Below are 26,559 nucleotides of genomic sequence, written 5' to 3'. Positions count from 1 at the left end.
ACTAAGATCTGAGAGTTTATAGTTAAACAAAGTGGGGAAATGTTCCTATTTCACTGCATGACACTTTATCTTTATTAAATGCTTTCATAAGTAACTATTTCAATCTGTCCAAAGGTGCACTTCAGAAACGGCTGAAGAATACAAGACTTCTCAGGCAGGCAGTAATACAGAATTAGATTACAAATCCTTCAGCCCACAATGAAGTACGTGTGTGGGAATGATCACCATGGCTGCAACTCCCAGGTGTACAGAAGGAACACTTCACATCATTGCAGGAAAGGAAAAGAGATTGTCCCATTATCAGAAAAAAAATCAATATAACAGTTTCAATCAGTCCTCTAAGGAAATCACCAAAGTACTGTATAATAATTTAGCAAAGAATACATACAAATAATGAGGTTTAAACTTGGTACAATGTGATCATGGATTAACTCATTATATTAGACCTTAAGACCATAAGATATAGGAGCAGAATTAGGTCATTCGGCCCATCGAGTCTGCTCCGCCATTCAATCATGGCTGATTTTTTAACCCCATTCTCCTGCCTTCTCCCCGTAACCCTTCACCCCCTTATCAATCAAGAACCAATACATTTCTGCCCTAAATACACCCACTGACTTGGCCTTCACAGCAACTGAATTCTGTGGATCACACCAAAGAAGGGTACACTCATTTTGTTGGGTATCCTATTCGGATGCATCACGGCTTGGTACGGCAACTGTTCTGGCCAAGACTGCAAGAAACTGCAGAGATTTGTGGACACAGCTCAGCACATCACAGAAACTAGCCTCCCCTCCATGGACTCTGTCTATACCTCTCACTGCCTCGGTAAAGCAGCCAACATAATCAAACACCCCACCCACCCCAGACATTTTCTCTTCTCCCCTCTCCCATCGGGCAGAAGATACAAACTCCTGAAAGCACGTACCACCAGGCTCAAGGACAGCTTCTATCCCGCTGTTATAAAACTATTGAACAGTCCCTTAGTATGATAAGATGGGCCAAAGGGCCTGTACTGTGCTGTAATGTTCTGCGTTCTCTGACTCCTGACCTCACAATCTACCTCGTTATGACTTTGCACCTTATTGTCTGCCTGCACTGCACTTTCTCTGTAACTGTAACACTTTATTCTGCATTCTGTTATTGTTTTCCCTTGTGCTACCTCAATGCACTGATGTGATGAAATGATCTGTACGGTGGCATGCAAAATAAAGTCTTTCACCACCACCTCTGCCGGCAGTGTGTTCCATGCACCCACCACCTCTGTGTAAAAAACTTACCTCCGACATCCCCCTTATACCTTCCTCCAATCACCTCATAATTATGTCCCCTCATGTTAGCCATTTTCGTCCTGGGAAAAAGTCCCTTACTGTCCACTCGATCTATGCCTCTTATCATCTTGTACACCTCTATCAAGTCACCTCTCATCCTCCTTCTCTCCAAAGAGAAAAGCCCGAGCTCACTCAACCTATCCTCATAAGACATGCTCTCCAATCCAGGCAACATCCTGGTAAATCTCCTCTACATCCTCTTGAAAGCTTTCACATCCTTCCTCTAATGAGGCGACCAGAACTGAACACAATACTCCAAGTAATACTCCACAATGTGGAACACAATACTCCAAAATACATGTGACAATAATAAACCAATTTACCAAGAAAATGCCTCTCTTCCAGTGATCTAACAAAGGTAAATAGTCAATCAAGAGGCAGTTACAATTGCCTCTTGGTTATAGGAGCCCAAAGCTCAAATTACAATGAAATATTGATGAAAGATGTTCCTTCTCTGCCTCTGGTCTGTATAATTCAGGACTCCAATGAGGATGATGCTGGTGTTACCAAGTTATCAACACCATTTTGCTGATCTGTGACTCTGGCATCACTGTTGTTAGAGGCACAGTGTGTATTTGGATGCTGAACTCATCTAATCTATGAAGAGCATCTGTTAGCAACATTTTAAAGCATCCTTCAATGTGATCCTTCTGCTGTGACAGATTCTGTGTGCAAGCAGACTTAGTCAAAAAACAACTTGTGTTAAACCACAAGCTTGAACGACCTCATTATCTCAGAAAACTCAGTGGTGGTCACTACCATAATGGAGGACACATGGTGGTCAGCATGCACACAGCTCAACTCCTCCAGCAACAAATAAAGGAAAATCACCCAATGTTAGTGATAGTTGATGGATACATTTTGGATTCGAATGCCCCCTTTTCCTCAGAAGAGAGCAGTGGAATGTTCTCTGCCAATCTGCGTTTTGTTGTAAAGTGTCGTGGGATTCCGTGTTCCCACCTGAGAGGATAGAGAAAGCCTCGGTCTAACACCACGTTGAAGCAATGGGCCATCTGACAGTGCCATGTTATCTCAGATCTGCACTAAAATGACAACCCAGATTGTGTGCTCAATTCTCTGGACTGCGGCTTCAAGACTGCATTGAAAATTGCTCCTTTGACAAAACAAATTGAGTGATGTGGGTTGTTGGAAGCAGTGCAAAACCGTTACAACATAAATGTAAAAACAGCAGGCTAACTAGCTTTGAAATTTATCAAACTACAAAAGGTATATATTCCCCAAAAGTTCAAGTAGATACGCTTCTAAGATGTCAACAGCAGGAAACAAACTGACATTTTGCACTTTCTGTGAAGAAAGAACTGTGAACATCCTGTGATCACAAATGAACAAATACAGATTTTACTTGTTGAAGAGAAAATCTCCACAGAGTACAGATCTCTTCTGAGCTATATAACAATGATGGTCCTTCCTGTTCATCTTATCAATGCAGCAACAAGGTCAAATGACAAAATATAAAGTGAAACATGGAACCTAATTACTGGGAAAAACTTTAAATTGAGAGAGGCAAGAGATCAGATTGCTGGGGCCTTGACCAATAACTTTGTGTCCTCTCCAGCCACAAGTGAGGTCTCAAAGGACTGGCGAGGTACCTTCCTCTGGAACTGGATCTTTGACTTCCTGACCAACAAACCGCAATCAGTGAGGATAGGCAGCAATACCTCCGGCACGATTATTGTCAACATTGGTGCCCCACAAGGCTGTGTCCTCAGCCCCCTCCTCTACTCCCTATACACCCATGACTGCGTGGCCAGATTCTGCTCTAACTCCATCTACGAGTTTGCAGATAACACCACTGTAGTGGGCCGTATCTCAAAAAACAATAAGTCAGAGTACAGGAAGGAGATAGTGACATGGTTTCATGACAACAACTTTTCCCTCAATGTCAGCAAAACAAAAGAGATGGTCATTGACTTCAGGAAAGGGGGCGGTGCACATGCACCTGTCTACATCAATGGTGCTGAGGTCGAGAGGGTTGAGAGCTTCAAGTTTTAAGGAGTGTACATCACCAATAGCCTGTCCTGTTCCAACCACATAGACGCCACGGCCAAGAAAGCTCACCAGCGCCTCTACTTCCTCAGGAGGCTAAAGAAATTTGGTTTGTCCCCTTTGACACTCACCAACTTTTATCGATGCACCATAGAAAGCATCCTATCTGGATGCATCAAGGCTTGGTATGGCAACTGCTCTGCCTGGGACCACAAGATCCACATTCAACGATTCAGGAACAGCTTCTTCCCCTCCACCATCAGATTTCTGAACAATCTATTAACCCATGAACACTTCCTCATTATTCCTTTCTCTTTGCACTATTTATTTATTTTTGTAATTTATAGATTTTATGTCTTTGCACTGTACTGCTGCCGCAAAACAACACATTTCACGTCATATGTCAGTGATAATAAATCTGATTCTTGTTAGTCGAAATGCCGTCCAAATAACCTGCACTCAAGTGACTCCTGTAGAAAACGGATGGACACCAGTCTCCTGAAAGACACTCTATTCCTAGCACTGCAATGGAAGGAATTGAGCAGACAGACAGAGAGAAACACTCAGAGGTGGGATTAAAGCTTCCTGAGGAATTGCAACATCCCCACCAACTACTGGAAAAGCAGCATTCCGGATGGTATCAAGAACCTCAAGGACATGCATTGTGGGCACACAGAAGTCTGTGTAAGCACAGCAGAAATGCACTGCCTCATGAAATACCCCCCCAGCCACGTCCTGCCTATCTGTGGAAGAGGTTGTGGGTCCCACACCAGCTTCATTAGTCACCACAGAACTCACAAGTTGGAGCAAGTCATCCTCGATCACGAGAGCCTGCCTGAATCCAAGAACTGATAACCACAGTAACTTTGATAAGATAAGACTTCTTTATTAGTCACACGTACATCGAAACACACAGTGAAATGCATCTTTTGTGTAGAGTGTTCTGGGGGCAGCCCGCAAGTGTCGCCACGCTTCCGGTGACAACGTAGCATGCCCACAACTTCCTAACCCGTACCTCTTTAGAATGTGGGAGGAAACCAGAGCACCGAGAGGAAACCCACGCAGACACGGGGAGAATGTACAAACTCCTTACAGACGGCGGCCAGAATTGAACCTGGGTCGCTGTGCTGTAATAGCATTACGCTAACTTCTACACTACCGCGCCTGCCCTTGAAACACAAGTTGCTGGTCTTCTTCAATAAGGAGTTGAGGACTGTTCAGTGAACAATCTGGAGGGAGATATACACCCAGTAGTGCAATGGTGATAACGTTGGAAGGTTAGCCAAGGCATGGACAATGAATTCAGAAGCCAGTGGGGCAATTTGAGGATTTGAAAACAGCTTGAAAATGGAAATGAAAAAAAAAGGTGTTTGTCTTAAAGTGACAGAGAAGTTTTTGGATTGACATCAAAACCCAACTGATTCACTCTGGTGACTGGTGTTGGTATTGGTTTATTATTGTCACTTGTATGATTTAAGTAAGGGGAAGAAATTCACAACTCTCAGTCTGTCTGCTACACTGAAGTTGTTGACTTCGAACCGCCGTCTGAATTAGCAGCAAGCTACTCAACGATATCAAAGCATTGATGCGGTTCAAGAAAAGGCGTCAGCTCTTCAGGGCCATCAAAGATAAGCAGTAAATGTCAATTGTGACAACATTGCAAAAATTAATTCAGTATGCTTTTAGAATACTGCCACTTTCCACTGCTTGAGTAAGTCAAGCAAAAGTAATAGATCGATTTGTTTTCCACATAGTGGCAATGGTAAATTGGCACTGTGAGTGCAATCAATTGGCAAATCTCCCCTCGACTGATCCTCAGGAACCAATATGATGAAACAAAGAACCAAAATATCACTGGATACACAAGAGACTGAAGATGCAGGAATTTGGAGCAACACACAATCTGCTGGAGGAAATCAGCGGGTCGAGCAGCGTCTGTTGGGGGGGAAAGGAAGTATCGACGTTTCAGGTCGAAACCCTGCATCAGGACTAAGAGCGGAGTGGGCAGATGGCCGGAATAAGGAGGAGAAGGGGAGGGGTGAGACAGGAGTCCGGGGTGACTGGGGGACTGAGGAGAGGTGCAGGATGACAGGAAGATAGTGCCAGGGAGAGCAGGGGTGGAGTTGGGAAACAGTGGCAGGTGAATGAGAGTTGGAGGCAGACAAAGAGCGAGAGAGAAGAAGAGAACAGAAGAGAATGGAGAGGAAGATGGGGAGGGGTGGAGCGAGGGGTGAAGGTTGGAGGCAGCTGCTGGAGGGATATAGCAGGAACGCAGAGGGCTCCCAGTGCTGGACTCTGATAAATAAAGGTGGTGATAATGGGAACCATTAGGGGAGAGGTGAAGGGCTGGTGGAACTGGTAGGGGGGACCTATGGGTGATCTGTGTGTGTACACTGGGTGCACGGACCAAAACATTACTGTTCATCTGGGTAGCTTCTACGGTCTACGGTGGAATGATGTACAACATCTTGGAGTTTGGAGAACTTGGAAGGATTCAAGTCAAGTGGAGCTTATTTACTTATCCTATGCACAAGTACAGTGAGGTACAGATACAATGAAAAACTTGCTTGCAGCAGCATCACAGGCACGTAGGTGCAGACAACACACAGGACATAAATTGTACAAGCGAGTCAAGAAAAAGACTGTGCAAAACGAGACATGCGTGCAACAACGCACAATCAGAGACAAGTCCACGGTAGCGCAGGAGGTCCGTAGTGTTCCGTTTCTGAGGTAGGGTTGGGTTGTGCAGGTCGGTTCAAGAACCTGATGGCTGTCAGGGAGTAGCTGTTCCTGAACCTGGTGGTGTGCGTGTGGTATGGTGTGTGGAAGAAGAAGTGCATTTTTTATAGTACACTCTTAAGAAGAGAGTGAAAGAGATAGAGCATTGACAACGCACAGCAAGAGCAGACAGGGGAAATATTATTCTGCCAAACCCCTGGCTGAAATGCATAACCTTCATTGTGAGAGAACAGACAGTTGGCAAAAGTGCACACAAGAAGTCCACTCTGTCATTTCACCACCTCTGTCATTTTAGTTCAGCCATCAACAAAGAAAACAAAGCAAGACATTGACCAGGCACTTTGATAGATTGAACAAACTAGCTCATAGACCTCCAGCTGAGGAGGGAGCAAGTGAATTTGTCAGGATTGAGTCAACTCTCTGAACTGATTGGTGATCATCAAATCAGTGTCTGACTTTAACTGAGATTACCAACAGTCTGAGAGCCATGCTTGGTGTATCAGCCAGGAGATTCCACCCACGTGGTATTTGATAAGCTAGATAAGATCTTTATTAGTCACATGTACATCGAAACATACAGTGAAATACATCCTTTGCATTGTGATTTTGGGGGGCAGCCCACAAGTGTCGCCACACTTCCGGCGCCAACATAGCATGCCCACAACTTCCTAACCCGTACGTCTTTGGAATGTGGGAGGAAACCGGAGCACCTGGAGGAAACCCACACAGACACGGAGAGAACGTACAAACTCCTGACAGACAGTGGCGGGATTTGAACCCATGTCACTGGCGCTGTAAAGCATTATGCTAACCACTATGCTACCATGACATCCAATGATGCCATTGGTGCTAAATTTTTTTTGTGATAGTTCTTAATATTTATTTGTCATATTTAGTCCCGCCTGTCATTCTATTCCCTGTTGCATTTTCCATCAGATGAAAATGGTTAAATTTGTGTCTGTAACTTTTTATCAACTGAGATGAAAGAGCAAGATGCTGTGGAAGTCTTACGTTCCGTCTTCACTTGAGATCTGGAGACTGCAGATGCTGGAATCTGGAGCAACACACGATCTGGTGGAAATTCAGTGGGTCGAGCAGCATCTGTGAGGGGAAAGGAACTGTTGATGTTTCGACCCGAGATAGCGACAATTCCTTTCCCCACAGATGCTGCTCGACCCATTGAATTCTTCCAGCAGATTGTTTGGATGGGAATCTTGGCTGGCATGGACCAGTTGGGCCGAAGGGCCCATTTCGGTGCTGTATGACAGCAATGTACTCAATGCTACTTTAGACTATTGTTTATTGACTACAGCTCCACCTTCAATACTATAATTCCAAGCAAACTCATCAACAAACTCTGAGACCTGGGATTCAACACCTCCCTCTGCAACTGGACCCTTGACTTTCTAACAAATCAGTGACGATAGGCAGCAACACCACCAGCACGATTATTCTCAACACCGGTGCCCCACAAAAGGCTGCGTCCTCAGTCCCCTACTCTACTCCCTATACACTCATGACTGTGTGGCCAGATTCTGCTCTAACTTCATCTACAAGTTAGCAGATGATACCACGTGGTAGGACTCATCTCAAATAACAATGAGTCGGAGTACAGGAGGCAGCTAGAGAGCTTAGTGACATGGTGTCACGAAAACAACCTTTCCCTCAATGCCAGCAAAACAACAGAGCTGGTCACTGGCGTCAGGAAAGGGGGCGGTGTACATGCACCTGTCCACATCGACGGTGCTGAGGTCGAGAGGGTTGAGAGCTTCAAGTTCCCAGGAGTGAACATCACCAATAGCCTGTCCTGGTCCAACCACGTAGACGCCACAGCCAAGAAAAATCACCAATGCCTCTACTTCCTCAGGATGCTAAAGAAATTTGGCATGTCTCCTCACCAACTTTTATTGATGCACCATAGAAAGCATCCTATCCGGATGCATCGTTGCTTGGTATGGCAACTGCTCTGCCCAGGACCGCAAGAAACTGCAGAGAGTTGTGGACACAGCTCAGCACGTCATGGAAACCAGCCTCCCCTCCTTGGACTCTGTCTATACCTCTCGCTGCCTTGGTGAAGCAGCCAGCATGATCAAAGACCCCACCCACCCGGGTCATTCTCTCTTCTCTCCTCTCCCATCAAACAGAAGATACAGGAGCCTGAGGGCACGTACCACCAGGCTCAAGGACAGCTTCTATCCCACGGTGATAAGACTATTTGAACGGTTCCCTTTTACGATGAGATGGACTCTTGACCTCACAATCTACCTTGTTTGACCTTGCAACTTATTGTCTACCTGTAACGCACTTTCCTGTAGCTGTGACACTTTACTCTGCATTCTGTTATTGTTTTTACCTGTACTACATCAATGCACTCTGTACTAACTCAATGTATCTGCACTGTGTAATGAATTAATCTGTACGAATGGAATGCAAGACAAGTTTTTCACTGTATCTTGGTACAAGTGACAATAACAAACTGATACCAATACCTTTTTCGAACATCTGTGCATATTAATAGCAGCCTTGAAATGGTTAGTGCATCAGATCTGTGTCTGACTTTAACTCAGATTATCAGACAGATTGAAAGCTGTGTTTGGTGTATCAAGCAGACGATTTCACCCACATGCTATGACCTTACTAGAATCAAGCTGTGCGCCACACAGTTCTGCTCCCAGATTATATGATTGGCACAGTGCCGCAGCTGGTCAAGCCACTGCCTCAGAGCACCAGAGAGCTGGGTTCAATCCTGACCTCTGGTGCCGTCTGTATGGAGTTTGCACGTTCTCCCTGTGACCGCGTGGGCTTCCTCCCACACCCCAAAGAGGTGCAGGTTGGGAGGTTATTTGTCCACTGTAACTTGTCCCTTGTATGTAGGAGGGGGGAGGAGGGGCAGGGAGCTGATGAGAATGTGTGGATAAAAAATTTCAATGTGGGATTAGTATACATGAGTACTTGATGGTTAATGTGGACTTGTTGATCCAAAGTGGTGTATCTCTCTATGGCTCTCAGGGTGAGATTGAAATTTGCAAGCACAAAGGCAATCAATGCCCCTAGCATGTTTTGTCCTGAGGAAGGGTCCTGATCCGAAATGTTGACCACTTGATTTTCTCCACGGATGCTGCCTGGCCTGCTGAGTTCCTCCAGCAACAGAGTGTTTTTCATCTAGATTCCAGCATCTGCAGGCACGGCAGTGTAGTGGTTAGTGGCACACTAGTACAGCGCCAGTGACCCGGGTTCAATTCTGGCCGCTGTCTGTAAGGAGTTTGTACGTCCTTCCCGTGTCTGTGTGGGTTTCCTCCGGGTGCTCCGGTTTCCTCCCACATTCCAAAGACGTACGGGTTAGGAAGTTGTGGGCGTGCTACGTTGGCGCCGGAAGCGTGGAGACACTTGCGGGCTGCCCCCAGAACACTCTACGCAAAAAATGTATTTCACTGTGTGTTTCAATGTACATGTGACTAATAAAGGTATCTTATCTCATCCTTTCTTTCTCATGTTTCATCCTTTGGTAGCTTGTAGGGAACGGACAAACCAGCTGAGATTAAGAGACCACTGCAGACTGCTTTAAAAAAAGGTAAAAGTAAATGCCATTTCTGGGGCCAGGTGGAGCAAAGAACAATAAAATTAAAACAAACTCCTTGGCAGAAGTGCGGTGGCCCTGTGCAACTCAACACCCATCGTCACCAACACTTCGTCCCCAGCCCAAACCCATCATCACCTCCTCCTGGCCTTATTTGACCGAACCAGCCCACCCCACAACATCACCAACCCAAATCCTTCACATCGTTTCCAGAGACTGACTCCACCACACCGCTTCCAGATTTCTTCTCCACTCTTCGGGCTGGCAGCTGCCTCCAAGAGTGCTCACCGCAAGGACGTGAACAAGACCAGACGAGGATCATTCCAGGCCTCAGGCTACTTTGATGAAGTGGATGGGTGCTCCACCTCACGTCAAACTGTCTACTGAAAGCAAAGCAGCACAAGGCTGTGTCATCTCCTGCTGTTAGTCCTACAAGGCCAGTGCAGTGAAGAGAGACATTCAGTCCTTCTCCATGGTTAAGGCATGAACAACCATCAGGTTCTTGAACCAACATGCACAACCCTAACCTTACCTCAGCAATGGGACACGACAGACCACCTCTTGCACTGCTGTGGACTTGTCTCTGATTGCAGGTTATTTCGTACTAATGTCTTGTTCTTGCACAGTTTCTTTTCATCTTCACTGTCTTGTATAATGTACGTGTCATAGAGTCACAGAGTCACACAGCACGGAAACAGGCCCTTCACAAGATCACAAGATCACAAGATAAGGGAGCAGAAGCAGGCCATTCGGCCCATCGAGTCTGCTCCAAGGAAAAGGGAAAAAGAAATGGGGTGGGAAAAAGAGAGAGAAAAAAAACTATTCTAATCCCATTTGCCAGCCTTATCCCCATATCCCTTGATACCCTGACTATTTAGATATCTGTCTATCTCCTCCTTGAATACCCCCACTGATCTGGCCTCCACTGCTGTGCGTGGCAAGGAGTTCCACAATTTCACCACCCTCTGGGTAAAGAAACTTCTCCTCATCTCTGTCTTGAAACTGTACCCTCTAATTCTAAGATTGTGCCCTCTGGTCCTGGACACGCCCACCAAGGGAAACAGCCTAGCCACATCTACTCTATCCTTACCTGTCAACATTTTAAATGTCGCTACGAGGTCCCCTCTCATCCTTCTGTACTCCAGCGAGTACAGTCCAAGAGCCGACAAACGCTCATCATACTTAAGCCCTTTCATTCCAACTGGTCCATGCCGACCAAGACACCACATCCAAGCTAGTCCCATTTTCCAGCATTTGGCCCATAACCTTCTAAACTCTTCCTATCCCTGTACCTGTCCGCCTGTCTCTTAAATGTTGCTATTGTACCTATCGCAACCACTTCTGCTGGTAGCTCATTCCACACGGATACCACCCTTTGTGTAAAAAAGTTGTCTCTCAGGATCCTATTAAGAACATAAGAATCTTTTTTCCAGAGCTGGGGAATCAAAAACTCGAGGACAGAGTTTTAAGGTTTGAGGTGACAGCTTTAATAAGAACCTGAGGGGCAACTTTTTTATTGGTATTGGTATTGGTTTATTATTGTCACTTGTACTGAGGTACAGTGAAAAACTTGTCTTACGAACTGATCTTACAGGTCAATTCATTACACAGTGCAGTTACATCAAGTTAGTACAGAGTGCATTGATGTAGTACAGGTAAAAACAATAAAGTGTCACAGCTGCAGAGAAAGTGCAGTGCAATAAGGTGCAAGGTCACAACAAGGTAGATCGTGAGGTCATAGTCCATCTCATTGTATAAGGGAACCGTTCAATAGTCTTATCAGAGTGGGGTAGAAGCTGTCCTTAAGTCTGGTGGTACGTGCCCTCAGGCTCCTGTATCTTCTACCCGATGGAAGAGTAGAGAAGAGAGGATGTCCCAATGGGTGGGGTCTTTGATTATGCTGGCTGCTTCACCAAGACAATGAGAGATCCAAGGAGGGGAGGCTGGTGTCCGTAATGCGCTGGGCTGTGTCCACAACTCTCTGCAGCTTCTTGCGGTCTTGGGCAGAGCAGTTGCCGTACCAAGCCATGATACATCCTGATAGGATGTTTTCTATGGTGCATCGGTAAAGGTTGGTGAGAGTCAAAGGGGACAAACCAAATTTCTTTAACCTCCTGAGGAAGTAGAGGCGCTGGTGAGCTTTCTTGGCCATGGCTACACAGTGGTTGGTAGATATATGGACCCAGCTGCCAGACGAAGTGGGTGAGGCAGGTACATTAGACACGTTTAAGACGTACGTGGACAGGTAGATGGATGACAGGAGCTTAGAGGGAATGGGCCAAGTGCTGGGAAATGGGATTAGCTTAAATATATATCTTGGTCAGCATGGACACATGTGGGCCGAAGGGCCTTTGTCTGTGCTGTATAACACTTTGAGTCCATGAGTTAAGGCCAGTGGTCACAGGATTGGTCATCCTAACACTGTTCGAAGTTAGGAGAAACCCATGTGTCTACACACACACACACACACACACACGCACCACACACACACACACTCACCCACACACTTACTCACCCACACGCACTCACCCACACACTCACACACACACCACACACTCACCCACACACACTCACCCACACACACACTCACCCACACACTCACCCACACACTCACACACTCACCCACACACACTCACACACACACCACACACACTCACCCACACACACCACACACTCACCCACACACACTCACACACACACCACACACACACCACACACACACACACACTCACCCACACACACTCACCCACACACCACACACTCACCCACACACTCACACACACACACACACACACTCACCCACACACACTCACACCACACACCCTCACACACACTCACCCACACATCCTAATTTCTTTTTGCATAAGTTTAAATGTTGCCTTCTACCAAGATCTCTGTAAATAGCTGACAGATGGCAGCCTTTAATTCTAGATCCTCCAGCTGATTTAATATGCTAATCAGACCAGGAAGACAGTTTACAAGGTTTAAATGTAGCCTCGTCTGCAGTCAATTCACTTCAATGGAGCAAACATTGCCACAGAAACAAATGTGCAATCGAGATGCTGTAAAGGCAGATGAGATCTGTATTTATATCTCCGTGTGGATTACTGTATTTCCTGAACAAATCAAAGTGTAATGGGATATATATTGAGCAAGCTCTGAGGCAGCGTCATTTCAATTCAAATTCAGCAACATGGTACAAAATGAACTGGTCCTGACTTTCTGTGGGGGTGATGTGAGTCGCCTGCTGTGACTTCAGAGACAGCTGGGCAGGAAGCCAGGAGAAAGGTGAAACAAAAATGCCATTAGCACCCAAATACGATATTTCTCCAGGGCTCTCTCAATCTGTCACAAGTGTCAGGGATAATGAATGAAACAAGCCACATATAATTCAGGGTCAATAAAAAGTAAACCTCCTTCTGTTGTGAAGCATTGCTCTACCAAGGTACACACTAGAAAGCCTCAATTATAAACCTTATAAGTGACAATAATAGTCTCACATAGCACATGTTTCTTATAGAATATGTTGCATCACTGGGGATCCTGGAGATTTTTATGGAGTCATCTCACTGGTTTATGCTGTTCCCTGTGTAATTTCACTTATTTAGGCCAGATGTTATTGTGTGGATCCAGCCTGACTTGTTGAGCTGAAAACGGTTGATTTTACCTGGAGTCATGAAGTTATACAGGCCTGAAACAGGCCCTTCAGCCCAGCTGGTCCATGCTGACCAAGATGCTCATCCAAGCCAGTCCTATTTGCCTGTGTTTGGCCTATATCCCCCGAAACCTTTCCTATCCATGTACCTGCCCAACTTTCTCTTAAATGTTGTTCATGGACATGCCTCACCCACTTCCTCTGGCAGCTTGACGATCCTATGGGTGAAAAAGTTGCCCCTCAGGTTCCTATTAAATTTTCCCCCTCTCACCTTAAACCTGTGCCCTCTAGTTCTTGATTCGCCAACCCTGGGAAAAAGACTGAGTGCATTCACCCTATCTCTGCCCCTCATAATTTTATACATGATTTTATACATGGCAGCACAACATGGTGGGCCGAAGGGCCTGTATTGTGCTGTATGGTTCTATGGTCCTATGGTTCTACAAGATCACCCCTCAGTCTCCAATGAAAACACTCCCAACCTGCTCAACCTCTCTCCATAACTCAGTCCCTCGAGTCCTGGCAACATCCTTGTAAATCTCCTCCGCACTCTTTCCAGCTTAATAGCATCTTTCCTATAGCAGCGTGGCCAAAACTCAACATGATATTCCAAATGCAACCTCACCAATATCTTGTACAACTGCAACATAACATCCCAACTTCTATACTCAATGACCTGACTGATGAAGTGCCAAAGCCTTCTTCACCACCCTGCCTACCTGCAACGTCACTTTCAGGGAACAATGTACTTGTGCTCCTAGGTCCCTCTGTTCTACAACACTCCCCAAGGGCCTGCTGTTCATTCTGAAGGTCCTACCCCGGTTTGTCTTCACAAAGTGCAACACCTCGCGCTTATCCGAATTAAACTCCATTTGACATTGCCTGTGGCATTGCCGTTACTTGTGGCGTTGTGCACGGAACGGTCATTAGTTATCACAGGATAACATCAGAGATAATTACGCACAGGCAACTTTGGAAATGAACTTCAGCAACACGCACAAAACGCTGGAGGAACTCAGCAGGTCAGGCAGCATCCATGACGGAAATGGACAGTCGACGTTTCGGGTCGAGACCCTTCATCAGGACGGGAAAGGAAGAGGGAGAAGCCGGAATAAAGTTGGGGGGAGGGGGAGGAGCACACACTGGCAGGTGACAGGTGAGTCCAGGTGAGGTAGGGGAAGATAGGTGGGTGGGGAGGGGGGCGGGAGTGGGAGTGACGTGAGAAGCTGGGAGGTGATGGGTGGAAGAGGCAAAGGGCTGAAAAGGTGGAGTTTGACAGGAGAGAGCAGTGGACCATGGATTAAAGGGAAGGTGGGGACCAGAGGGAGGAAGGTGTGGGTGAGGGACAGGTCAGGAGGGTGAAGGAAGTGAAAGAGAAGGGGGAATGGGGCCAGAAGGGTGGAAAATAAAGGTGGGGGGGTTAGGGGAACAGAGGGGAGGGGTTACCAGAAGTTGGAGAAATCGATGTTGAACCCTTCAGGTTGCAGCCGACCAAGACAGAAATGAACTTGCTTTTTTTGACTCAGAATGTGTATTACAGTTAGCAACTCCCTGAACATTAACTATTACCCTTCCTTTTTTCTTACAATAAGAAAATAAACAAAATGCAAAAATGCATTGATTTAAATAGAACTGAAGATTGGAAACAGAGCAGCTGGTGTTATATTGAGCATGGAGTGCAAGGGGGAGCTTTTACCCTTGGGGGTGGAACAGGTAGGGCTAACCACAAGGGAATGGCAAGGTTCCATCTCTGAAAAAGAAACATTCAGTATTCTTATGATGATTAAAAGCTGTCTTGCTCACAAGCAAACATCCTTAATATGTTGAAGAAGGTTTTAAAATTATGGGCCCTCCAGTCCAAATGAATGGTCTCGACCTGAATCATCAACTGTCCACTTCTCTCCACAGATGCCTGCCTGACCTGCTGAGTTCCTCCGCCATTGTATATGTGGCTCCACATTCCAGTATCAGCAGTCTCTTGTGTCTCCATTGGGCCTCAATATTATCCTGGGGCTGTGCTCTGCGCAGGGGTCAGAGCCTCGATCGGCTCTGGAAACCCAGAAAAAATGGGTTTCCCAAATCTCCTCGAGTTTCAGATTGCAGCACCTCTTTAAGCCGAGTTTATGGTCTTCGGCAGGGTGGAAGTCTTTTGAGCTGGAAGCCTGCTTCACAAGATTGAAGCTTGGAAGAGTAGGGAGGAATACTGGGGGAACAGGTATTGTGGAGGGATCTGCACCTTTGTGTGGGAATGTCTGAGATGCACAGTCGGAGAGTCTGAAAAGCAAGAGCAGTTTCAACATCCTGGTGATCAGGAAGTCCAATGACAATGGGGGGAAGCGAATAGGTGCTCGTCGGGGGTCCAGTGGTGGATGTGATAGGGCAGGCACGGTAGTGTAGCGGTTAGCGTAACACTATTACAGCGCCAGCAACCCGGGTTCAATTCCAGCCGCTGTGTGTAAGGAGTTTGTACGTTCTCCCCGTGTCTGCGTGGGTTTCCTCCGGGTGCTCCGGTTTCCTCCCACATTCCAAAGACGTACGGGTTAGGAAGTTGCGGGCGTGCTACGTCGGCGCCGGAAGCGCGGCGACACTTGCGGGCTGCCCCCAGAACACTCTACGCAAAAGGTGCATCTCACTGTGCGTTTCGATGTGCATGTGACTAATAAAGATCTTAAAACAAGGTAACAAGCCATGTTTGAAGAGGTTATCCTTTCTCCCTCTGAAACAACCAGCAGGTAACTCAGCCTGCAGAGGTGAAGCCATTTGGGAGGCTGCACAGATCCTGGATGAAAGCATCATAACAGCTGTTCTGGAACTGTGCACACACCCCTGCAGAGAAATGTCATCACAGCTGCACACCAGCAATGGGTTGATGGAGTGGAACGCCCTTGTGGTCGGGGAATGTTTCTGACTGATCCTTAATTGCCACCTCGGGGTCAGTCCAACTGCCCTCATCCTGGAAAGACAGGCAGAATCATTCAGTTTGGCATGAAAAATTGACATAATTGGTGATCCGAGCCGATCGTCCTTTCACCATCAACTGGCCTTAGCCTCAAGAGCATGACATTTTCAAGCAACACAAATTCTGCCCTGGGAATGAAAGAGAGAGTCTTCAACTGCTTAGGAATGCAGAATGCTGATAAACAAGCCTGAGGCAAAACGATACTGGTCCAGTGGCCACTCCAGTCCAGAAGGAGTGTCCATGAATTTGATTTCTGATCCACATACTTAACAGATTCCTATAATGATTCTCAATAGGAATCTACTAAGGCATGGTAGTGTAGTGGTTAGCGTAACGCTATTACAGCGCCAGCGACCCAGGTTCAATTCCGGCCACTGTCTGTAAGGAGTTTGTACGTTCTCCCCATGACTGCGTGGGTTTCCTCCGGGTGCTCCGGTTTCCTCCCACGTTCCAAAGATGTACGGGTTAGGAAGTTGTGGGCATGCTGTGTTGGCGCCGGAAGCGTGGCGACACTTGCGGGCTGCCCCCAGAACACTCTACGCAAAAGATACATTTCACCGTGTGTTTCGATGTACATCTGACTAATAAAGATAGCTTATCTTATCTCCTAAGAACTTAGCTGTGGATGCAAAGGAATTTTTGAGGCATCTTTCACTGAACTGGCCCCAGCCCTTGCAATTACCACTGCGTTCTAACCTTGAATTCAGCAGCAAGTTTAAGATACCCATGGACTTATGATGGGAGGTTTCATAACTGAGTAATCAGCATACTGTCTTCTCCTCAGGCCATTCCTGCAGGCAATCTAATGTGCAGCATTAAAATGGACAAGTAATTGGCTTGCAGTGGCCTTGTAATGCATTGTCAATATTACAGGTTTTAATCACGACTTATACAGTTTACGTGTTGAATAATGCTTTAGTGAATCATATCTCACAAAAGCACTTGTCTAGAGATGATTGACATGAAAGATGCACCTCCTGTCAAGACTTAAACCCAAGCACCCCTGCATATTAAATTTCAGCCCTTTCGGTTTATACCAGCAATGCTCCAGTTCACTGATTCATTGCTTTTTGTTGGAAAAATAGAACCATAGAACCATAGAACAATACGGCACAATACAGGCCCTTCGGCCCACCATGTTGTGCTGCCCTTCAAACCACACCTAAGACTATCTAACCCCTTCCTCCCACATATCCCTCTATCTTAAATTCCTCCATACAGCATGACCTATACAGCAGGAACTCTGTTGATCATGTCCTATCATGGCATTTGCTATTTCAGGGTAGCATGTAAAATCTTACATCAACCTGCAGAACTATAGAGTAACTGTCTGGTCATCAACCCTTTATAGCTCCCTCGTGACCATCTGAAAGAGAATTGGACTATTTCTCAATCTTGGTATTGCATCTGATCCCCAACTCCAGGCACCATCATCACAGTTGATCCTTTTTCTCCTCTGATGATTCTGCCCTGCCTCAGATTAGTTGTGGGTAGAAGCTGGCCCGGTGTTACCTTCAGACTTGACCATTCCAGCAGTCTACCAGTCGACCACTGACATTCCTTTCTCCGTAAAAATGAGGTCATCCAAAACTCCGTTTCCCACACCTAAGAGTCATAGAATCATACAGCACGGAAACAGGTCCTTCAGCCCAACTCGTCCATACCAATGATGGTGATAGTCCCATGCTGGTCCCATTTGCCCATGTTTGGCCCATATCCCTCTGAACCCCTCCTGTCCATGTCCTTATCCAAATGTCTTTTAAATGTTGACGTCCCTTTGTATGCTGACCTGAACAATACCCTGATTTTAAAATGTGTACTTGTTTTCAAACATCTTTGTGGTCTTTCCCTTCCCATGTCTTTGCAACATTCACCAGCTCTCAAAGCTTTCAATATGTTTGCACACCTTTCACCATCCCTGAACTCACCTGTTCTGGAATCCCCTTCTTAAACCTCTCTGGTTCTCCAATAATCTTTCTTCCATTAAGAGGCCAGTGAAAACCAATGGCTTTGACCAAACTTTTGGCTTTCTATCCTAATATCTCTTTATGTGGCAGATTATCAACTCTTTTTAATGCAATCATTGTGAAACACTTGGGGTATTTTCTTATTTGAAAGACGCTACTTCGGTGGAAGTTGTCCATCTGAGAGAAAGCGGTAGCATGGTGAAGAGAGGAACAGGAGATGCATCGTTCATGTCAATCTTTTCCAGACTAGTGCTTTTGTGAGATATGATTCCTTGAAGCATTATTCAAGAGGTAAACTTTATAGCAGGGTAAAAAAAAAATGCAGATCATACAAATCTGAAATAAAAACAGAAAATACTGGCTTCATTTCAGAGAGTTATGGAGTCACACAGCACGGAAACAGACCCTTTGGCCCAACTGGTCCATGCTGACCAAGATGACCCGTCCAAGCTCGTCCCATTTGCCAGCATTTGGCCCATAACCTTCTAAACCGTTCCAATTCATGTACCTGTCCAACTGTCTTTTAAAAGTTGTTATTGTACCTGTCTCAACCACTTCCTCTGGCAGCTCATTCCATATACGTACCATCCTTTGTGTAAAAAAGTTGTCCCTCAAGTTCCTGTTAAATCTTTTCCCTCTCACCTTAAACCTGTGCCCTCCAGTTCTCGATTCCATAACCCTGGGAAAAAGACTGAGTGCATTCACTCTATCTTTGTCCCTCATGAGTTTTGATGAACAGTCTCAGACTTGAAATGTTATTTTTTTTCTCTTTCCACAGATGTTGCCTGACCTGCTGAGTTTTTCCAAGGTTTTCTGTTTATAAAACAAAAGGGATTGCACCTTTGAAATCTTTTTACCAAGATAATAAAAGGTGTAAAAGGTAAACTGCTGGAAGAACTCACGAGGCTGAGCACCACAGAACATCGAACAGCACAGCTCAGAACAGGCCCTTCGGCCCACAATGTTGTGCCGACATAGCTAATCCCTCCTACCTACAGAACGCCCATATCCCCCTATTGTCCTCTCATTCATGTGCCCATCCAAGCCCCTCCTAAAAGCCCCCAGTGAATATGCCTCCACCCCCCTATCAGGCAACGCATTCCTGGCATCCACCACTCTCTCAGTAAAAAACGTACCCCTCACGTCTGTTCTGAACCTACCCCCTCTCACCTTAAATGCATGACCATCTGTGAAACAAGGGGATGGTCGAAGTTTCGGTTTGACAGCTGCGTAGTTCCTGATGCTGGGTCTCAGACTGAAACTCCAGCCATCCCTCTGCCTCCACAGATGCTGCTCGACCTGATGAGTTCTTCCTGCAGTTTATCTTTTGCTCCAGGTTCCAGCATCTGCAGTTTCTCGCGTGTTGAGTAAGCTGTGTATTTTGTTTGGAGGATTTTGTTAAGATTTCCTTTTATTTAATGCATGAATCCATTGAATATAAAAATGGAACTTAGTCATGGAGTCTGCTTTCGTTGGAAACCATACGCAATGCACAATCTTACAATTCTTACAAACTCTTGCAGGTAATCAAGAAAAATTCAATTCACTGCTATATTCTCTTAATTGATGCTTTCTATCTTTTATCACAGCAGTAAATGGGTGTGCTCCAGAGTGTTTGAAAATCTCCCATCACACGATGCAACGTAACCCTCGATCCCACTCTGTCACTTTCACAAAATACTAAATAAATATTCAGAGTTAATCATCAGCAATTAGTTTCACTGATCCTTCACCATTCTGTGAAAGGGAGCTTTTATCTGATAATAAGTCATACCAAAATTATTATGCCTTTCTTCCAACTCCATTGAAAGATGCTCCAAAGTCCTGGACAGTCAATGAAATATTTCGGAAGTGCAGGCAATATTTCAAGGATGGAAATGTGGAGGGCAATTTATGTGCAGCAAGCTCCGACACATCGTAGGTTAATATCTTTCAGACAATCGTTTTAGTGATGTTGGTTGGGAGATAAATCTTGGTCATGCCCATTGGGATAAGCACTCTATTTTTCTAAATGGGAGTTGAGCGTCTGATTCAAAGGTGAGAATCCAGCCCAGTAATTCACAGCTGACTGTCCGTTCATGTTTCACATTCAGGAACGTGTTGATAACTATTTGCCTCCATGATCTAAAAGCACAGACTATGTGGTGTCCCAGATTTCTCTTGAATTAATATCACTCATTTTGTCTGCCTTGCTTCCTTCTCCTGGATTCATTTTTATTGCCCTTCTCTTCGCTTTCATCAATGCATCACATCCTTCTGAAAGAAAAATCTTCAAGGCAACAGACTAAATGATAACATGCTATCACAGGCAATCTATCCAGGTTGTAATTGCTTGTATTGATGCTTAATCAAATACTCTTGAGACACATCATTGGATTAGTTGAGTGTAATGGTTTGCACTATAAACTTTCAACAAATGATTAGCAATCACAACAAAATACTTCTTCTAATAGCACTGATTTATCATGTAAACATATCAAGCTATCTTTAAACATAGTTATTAAAATGAATTTAGCATCATTATTCACCTCCATGAGTGGCTCTTACATTCCCTAAGATCTGTCAGATAGTTCAACCTGATGATCTAACATGAAGTCAGCACTTAAGTATCAGTCGATTCACCAAATTTATCCATTTCTTCATTGAGAAAGTGGACTAAAGTCTCTCTCACAATGAGGCACAGTTTCAAAAGAAGAAACTGGTTTATTTTACATAAAATAACATAAATAACTGATATAAAAATTTCCACAGCAGTAAATGAGTGTGCTCCAAGAGTATTTTAATCAAGAGTATCTGATCACACTCCACAACGTAACCCTCAATTCCAGACCATCACTTTGAATATTTATTCAGTCTTTTCTTAAGTTTATCATCAGCACTTAGGGCAGGCACGGTAGTGTAGCGGTTAGCGTAACGCTATTACAGCGCCAACGACCTGGGTTCAATTCCGGCTGCTGTCTGTAAGGAGTTTGTACGTTCTCCCTGTGTGTCTGTGTGGGTTTCCTCCGGGTGCTCCGGTTTCCTCCCACATTCCAAAGATGTACGGGTTAGGAAGTTGTGGGCGTGCTATGTTGGCGCCGGAAGCGTGGCGACACTTGCGGGCTGCCCCCAGAACACTCTACACAAAAGATTCATTTCACTGTGTGTTTCAATGTACATGTGACTATTAAAGAAATCTTATCTTACTTTTACTGATCCTTGATTCTGTGAAAGGGAAAAGATTCAAAGGGGATATGAGGGGAGTGAGTGGTGAGTACCTGGAGTGCACTGCCTGAGAGAAGTGGAAGCTGGGTCACTGACAACATTGAAGAAGTATTTGGATGAAGTAATTGCGAGAGGGGCAGGGGGAGGGATGTGGGCAGGGGGAGGGATTGGGGCAGGGGGGGGAGGGATTGGGGCAGGGAGGGATTGGGGCAGAGAGAGGGATTGGGAGAGGGGCAGGGGGAGGGATTGGGGCAGGGGAGGGATTGGGAGAGGGGAGGGATTGGGGCAGGGGGAGGGGAGGGATTGGGAGAGGGGAGATGGGGAGGGGAGGGGGGGGGGGGGAGGGATTGGGAGGGGAGGGATTGGGGGGGGGGGGGAGGGGGAGATTGGGGGGGGGGGGCAGAGGTAGAAGCAGAGCAAACAAAAGTAGGTGACAGAGGGAAAAAAAATAAGAAAAATATCGAAAGGAAGAGATAGAGGGACACACTCATGTTTTCAGTTTGGGGGATTAGCCCATTGAGTATCAAGATTCTGCAGGTGGAAACAATTACTTCAAGCATCCTCCTCTATTGGAACAAGGACTCAACTCCCTTCCATTACTTCTTGGTGATTTTCCCCCACTAACTCCCTCAATAAATTTGGAAAAAGGCGCCCTTCATTTCACTGCTCTGCCATGTCATTGCCAAGTGCGGGAGAAGCAAAAGTGTCATTCTGTTCAGAGAGAAACTTCCACAGTTTCAGCCACGCTATCACACCATGGAATTTCTGGAAGGAGGGTCTCAACCCGAAACGTCGACTGTCTATTTCCCCCCACAGATGCTGCCTGACCCATTGAGTTCCTCCAGCAGTTTGTTATTTTGCTCTAGATTCCAGCATCTGCTGTCTCTTCTATCTCCTCTGATTCCGTGACTAGAAATGTACAGGTCACAGACTAGAATGCACTTAATGACTGAACGATCATGGCCCTTGAGGTAGAGAATTCCTAGGACACAGACCTCTGCGGCACAACAATGCTTCTCCTCATCCCAATTACACATGGCTGGCATGTAATACTGAGCCAAGACCTCTTCATATCTGCACTCTCCAGCTTGGGTAAACGTACCCAAAGCAAACTGCAAAGGTCGCAGATTGGTCACATAGAACATAGGAACAGCACAGGAACAGGCCCTTCGGCCCACAATGTTGTGCCAAACTAATTAAACTAGTAATTAAATGCGTTTTCCCAACACAATGTCCATATCCCTCCATTCTCTGCACATCCATATGCCGAATGAAGAGCCTCTTAAACACCTCTATCGTATCTGCCTCCACCCCCACCCCTGGCAGCACATTCCAGGCACCCACCACTCTGTGTAAAAAAACTTGCCCTGCACATCTCCTTTGAACTTACCCCCTCTCATCTTAAATGCATGCCCTCTAGTGTTAGACATTTCAACCCTGGGAAAAATATACCGGCTGTCTACTCTATCAATGCCTCTCATAATCTTATGAACTTCTATCTGGTCTCCCCTCAGCCTCCACCGCTCCAGAGGAAACAACCCAGGTTTGCCCAACCTCTCCCCATAGCTCATACCCTCTAATCGAGGCAACATGCTGGTAAATGTCTTCTGCACCCTCTCCAAAGTCTCCACATCCTTCCTATAATGGGGCAACCAGAACTGAATGCAATACTGCACCCTATCAACCTGTGCAGCCATTTCTATGAATTTGGACTCCAAGATCCCTCTGTACATGACTATCACATGGAAGTTAAACATGAGGCGTGGTTCCAGGAAGCTAATAAGAGAATAACAGAAAACTCCACAGAAATTTTTGACTGATCCTCATACAGTGGTTATCCTTCCTTACGGATTGTGGTTGACCAATGTGCACATTAGGAGTGGCATACATTGTTCAGATAGTAGTACTTCATCATCAAATACTGACCATTATCAAATGTCGTAATCACATAGAACATGGAACATTACAGCCCAGTACAGGCCTTTTGGCCCATGATGTTGTGCCGACATCTTATCCTGCTCGAAGATCTATCTAACCCTTCCCTCCCACATAGCCCTCCATTTTTCTATCATTCACCACTCTCTGTGTAAAAAACTTACCCCAACATCCCCCTCTATACCTTCCTCCAATCACCTTAAAATGATGTCCCCTCATGTTAGCCATTTCCACCCTGGGAAAAAGTCTCTGACTGTCCACTCGATCTATGCCTCTTATCATCTTGTACACCTCTATCAAATCACCTCTCATCCTCCTTCTCTTCAAAGAGAAAAACCTTAACTCACTCAACCTATCCTCATAAGACATGCTCTCCAATCCAGGCAGCATCCTGGTAAATCTCCTCTGCACCCTCTCTAAAGCTTCCACATCCTTCCTATAATGAGGTGACCAGAACTGAACACAATACTCCAAATGTGGTCTAACCAGCGTTATATAGAGCTGCAACATTACCTCACAGCTCGTGAACTCACTACCTCAATACCATGTCCTTACAGATGCCAAATTTCACTAAAGACAATTCTACATAGTTTAACACTTAATAATAAATGACCAATCCTCTGTGCTTGTAAAATTTAAGTTACGACTATACGTTTTATTTGTAACAAAGCAAAAATAAATTACTATTCAACAGAATAGTACATCAACAGGAGACCAACAGAACATCAATAGAGATCCATAGGGATCAACAGAATAGTAGAGTCATAGAGTCATACAGCAGGGAAACAGGCTCCTTGGCATGGAACAGTTGGACCAAAGGGCCTGTTTCCGTCATACTCTACTATTCGTTGATCTCTTTATTTTTATCTGAGGCTCTCTACCAGTAAATTACAGTGAAGCCCTGATATATTAATCCACAAGATATTTCATTTTTGGTATTGTAAACTCGACTCCACAGTGTTTGCACAGAGAAGCAACGGTCCAGACTGGAAAAGCATCGCATCGATTCATGGCCACTGTGTACATGACCTCCACCAGCTGCTCCTGTTTCCGTTACCAATCTGAAAACCCTATATTTTACACGTGAGTGCAATGAGGCAAACATTGACCCCAATTTTGCATCAGAACCGCTTGAATCCAAAGTGAAAAAAAAATCAAAAGTTTTACAACCTACAACTAAAGCAATGAACTCATCGCCAACTTGAAATACAAATCCCCATTCAGCTCAACTCTTCCATTGCTTTCTTTAAACAGATATACTGAGCTTTGGTTGAATAGATACACCATAAGTCATTCCTTTTTGTCACTGGAACGCGTGCTTGGCAATGCTAATTATACATGTATTTATTGACAGTACAATATTTACAGAGGTTACAAAGGGATCTAATCAAACGTGAATGAACATGCATCAATGTTGAGAGGTTTCTGACTGAGCAATGAATATGCAATGAGTGGGTTCAGGAAAGGATGGAAAAGTGAAACGACATCTCGTTTTTAATGTACAAAGGATAAGGACTGACTCACTCAACAATAGCAAGTGAACTGTTCTAAGTAGAAACGCAGAATACAAGGTTTATCGCAGGACTCTTAGCAGTGTGGAGGAAGAGAGGGATCTTGGGGTCCATGTTCATAGATCCCTCAAGGTTGCTACATAGGTCGATAGGGTTGTTAAGAATGCGTATGGTGTGTTGGCCTTCATTAGTCGTGGGATTGAGTTCAAGAGCCGTGAGGTAATGTTGCAGCTCTATAAAACTCTGGTTAGACCACACTTGGAGTATTGTGTTCAGTTCTGGTCACCTCATTATAGGAAGGATGTGGAAGCTTTAGAGAGGGTGCAGAGGAGATTTACCAGGATGCTGTCTGGATTGGAGAGCATGTCTTATGAGGATAGGTTGAGTGACTTAGGGCTTTTCTCTTTGGAGAGAAGGAGAATGAGAGGTGCCTCGATGGAGGTCTGCAAGATGATCAGAGGCATAGATCGAGTGGACAGTCAGAGACTTTTTCCCAGGGCGACAATGGCTAACATGAGGGGGCATAATTTTAAGGTGATTGGAGGAAGGTATAAGGGGGATGTCAGAGGTAAGTTTTTTACACAGAGAGTGGTGGGTGTGTGGAACGCACTGCCGGCAGAGGTTGTGGGAGCAGATACATTAGGAACATTTAAAAGACTCTTAGATAACCACATGAATAATAGAGAAATGGGAGGGAAGGGTTAACATTTGGGAGGGAAGGGTTAGATATCAGATCAGGATAACATGTTGGCACAACATTGTGGTCTGAAGGGCCTGTACTGTGCTGCAGTGTTCTATGTTCTATTAATCAAGTTTGTTAAACCTACTGAAGAAAAATAATTTATACAATCACATATAAGCCTGACAGAAAAGAGGTGTTCTTGTTGTTTCAATCTGAAGATTAAAGTAAAATAGCTTGTGATCATTTATTGGTAATTTTTCCCCAAAGTTTAATATTTGAAAATGTCTGCTAAGAAATACTTAGAACCTTTGAGATGAACTACTGCATTAGCCTACAGAGCAAGGACCATGATGAGGTAGGTTGTGAGGACAAGAGTTCATCCTTAATGGACCTCTTGTACATTAAAGATGAACTCTTGATCTCACAATCTACCTCATCATGCCCCCTGTACCCATCGAATATTGAAAGGCCTGGATCGAGTGGACGTGGAGAGGATGTTTCCAGTAGTGGGAGAGTCTAGGACCAAGGGCACAGCCTCAGCATAAGAGGTCGTCCCTTAACAATAGAAGTGAGGAGGAATTTCTTCAGCTAGAGGGCTGTGAATCTGTGGAATTCATTGCCTTTGACAGCTGTGGAGGCCAAATCATTGGGTATATTTAAAAAGCAGGGGTTGATAGGTTCTTGATTAGTAAGGGTGTTAAAGGTTACCGGGAGAAGGCAGGAGAATGGGGTTGAGAGAGAAAAATAAATCAGCCATGATTGAATAGCAGAGCAGACTCAATGGGCTGAACAGCCTAATTCTGCTATTATGTCTTACGGTCAACCTGCACGGCACTTCCTCTGTAACTGTAACCGCAACACTATATCCTGCATTCTGTTATTGCTTTTCCCTTGTACTACCTCAAAATAGTTACGTATTGAAATGATCTGCATGGATGACATGCAAGTTTTTCACTGTACCTCGGCACACGTGACAATAATAAACCAATTTA

The 26,559-nt window shown here is 45.2% G+C and overlaps 1 protein-coding gene across 1 annotated transcript in view; it reads right to left on the bottom strand.

Annotated features, from left to right (window-relative positions):
• Positions 1-26,559, bottom strand: part of LOC127575302 (CUB and sushi domain-containing protein 1-like) — a 2,402,828-nt gene that overhangs the window by 779,699 nt on the left and 1,596,570 nt on the right.

Source organism: Pristis pectinata, chromosome 10 (assembly GCF_009764475.1).
Source record: "Pristis pectinata isolate sPriPec2 chromosome 10, sPriPec2.1.pri, whole genome shotgun sequence".
In the NCBI taxonomy this organism is placed as follows: domain Eukaryota; kingdom Metazoa; phylum Chordata; class Chondrichthyes; order Rhinopristiformes; family Pristidae; genus Pristis; species Pristis pectinata.
Note: the sequence above shows the minus strand (reverse complement) of the source record. Positions and strands in the feature narration are given on the sequence as shown.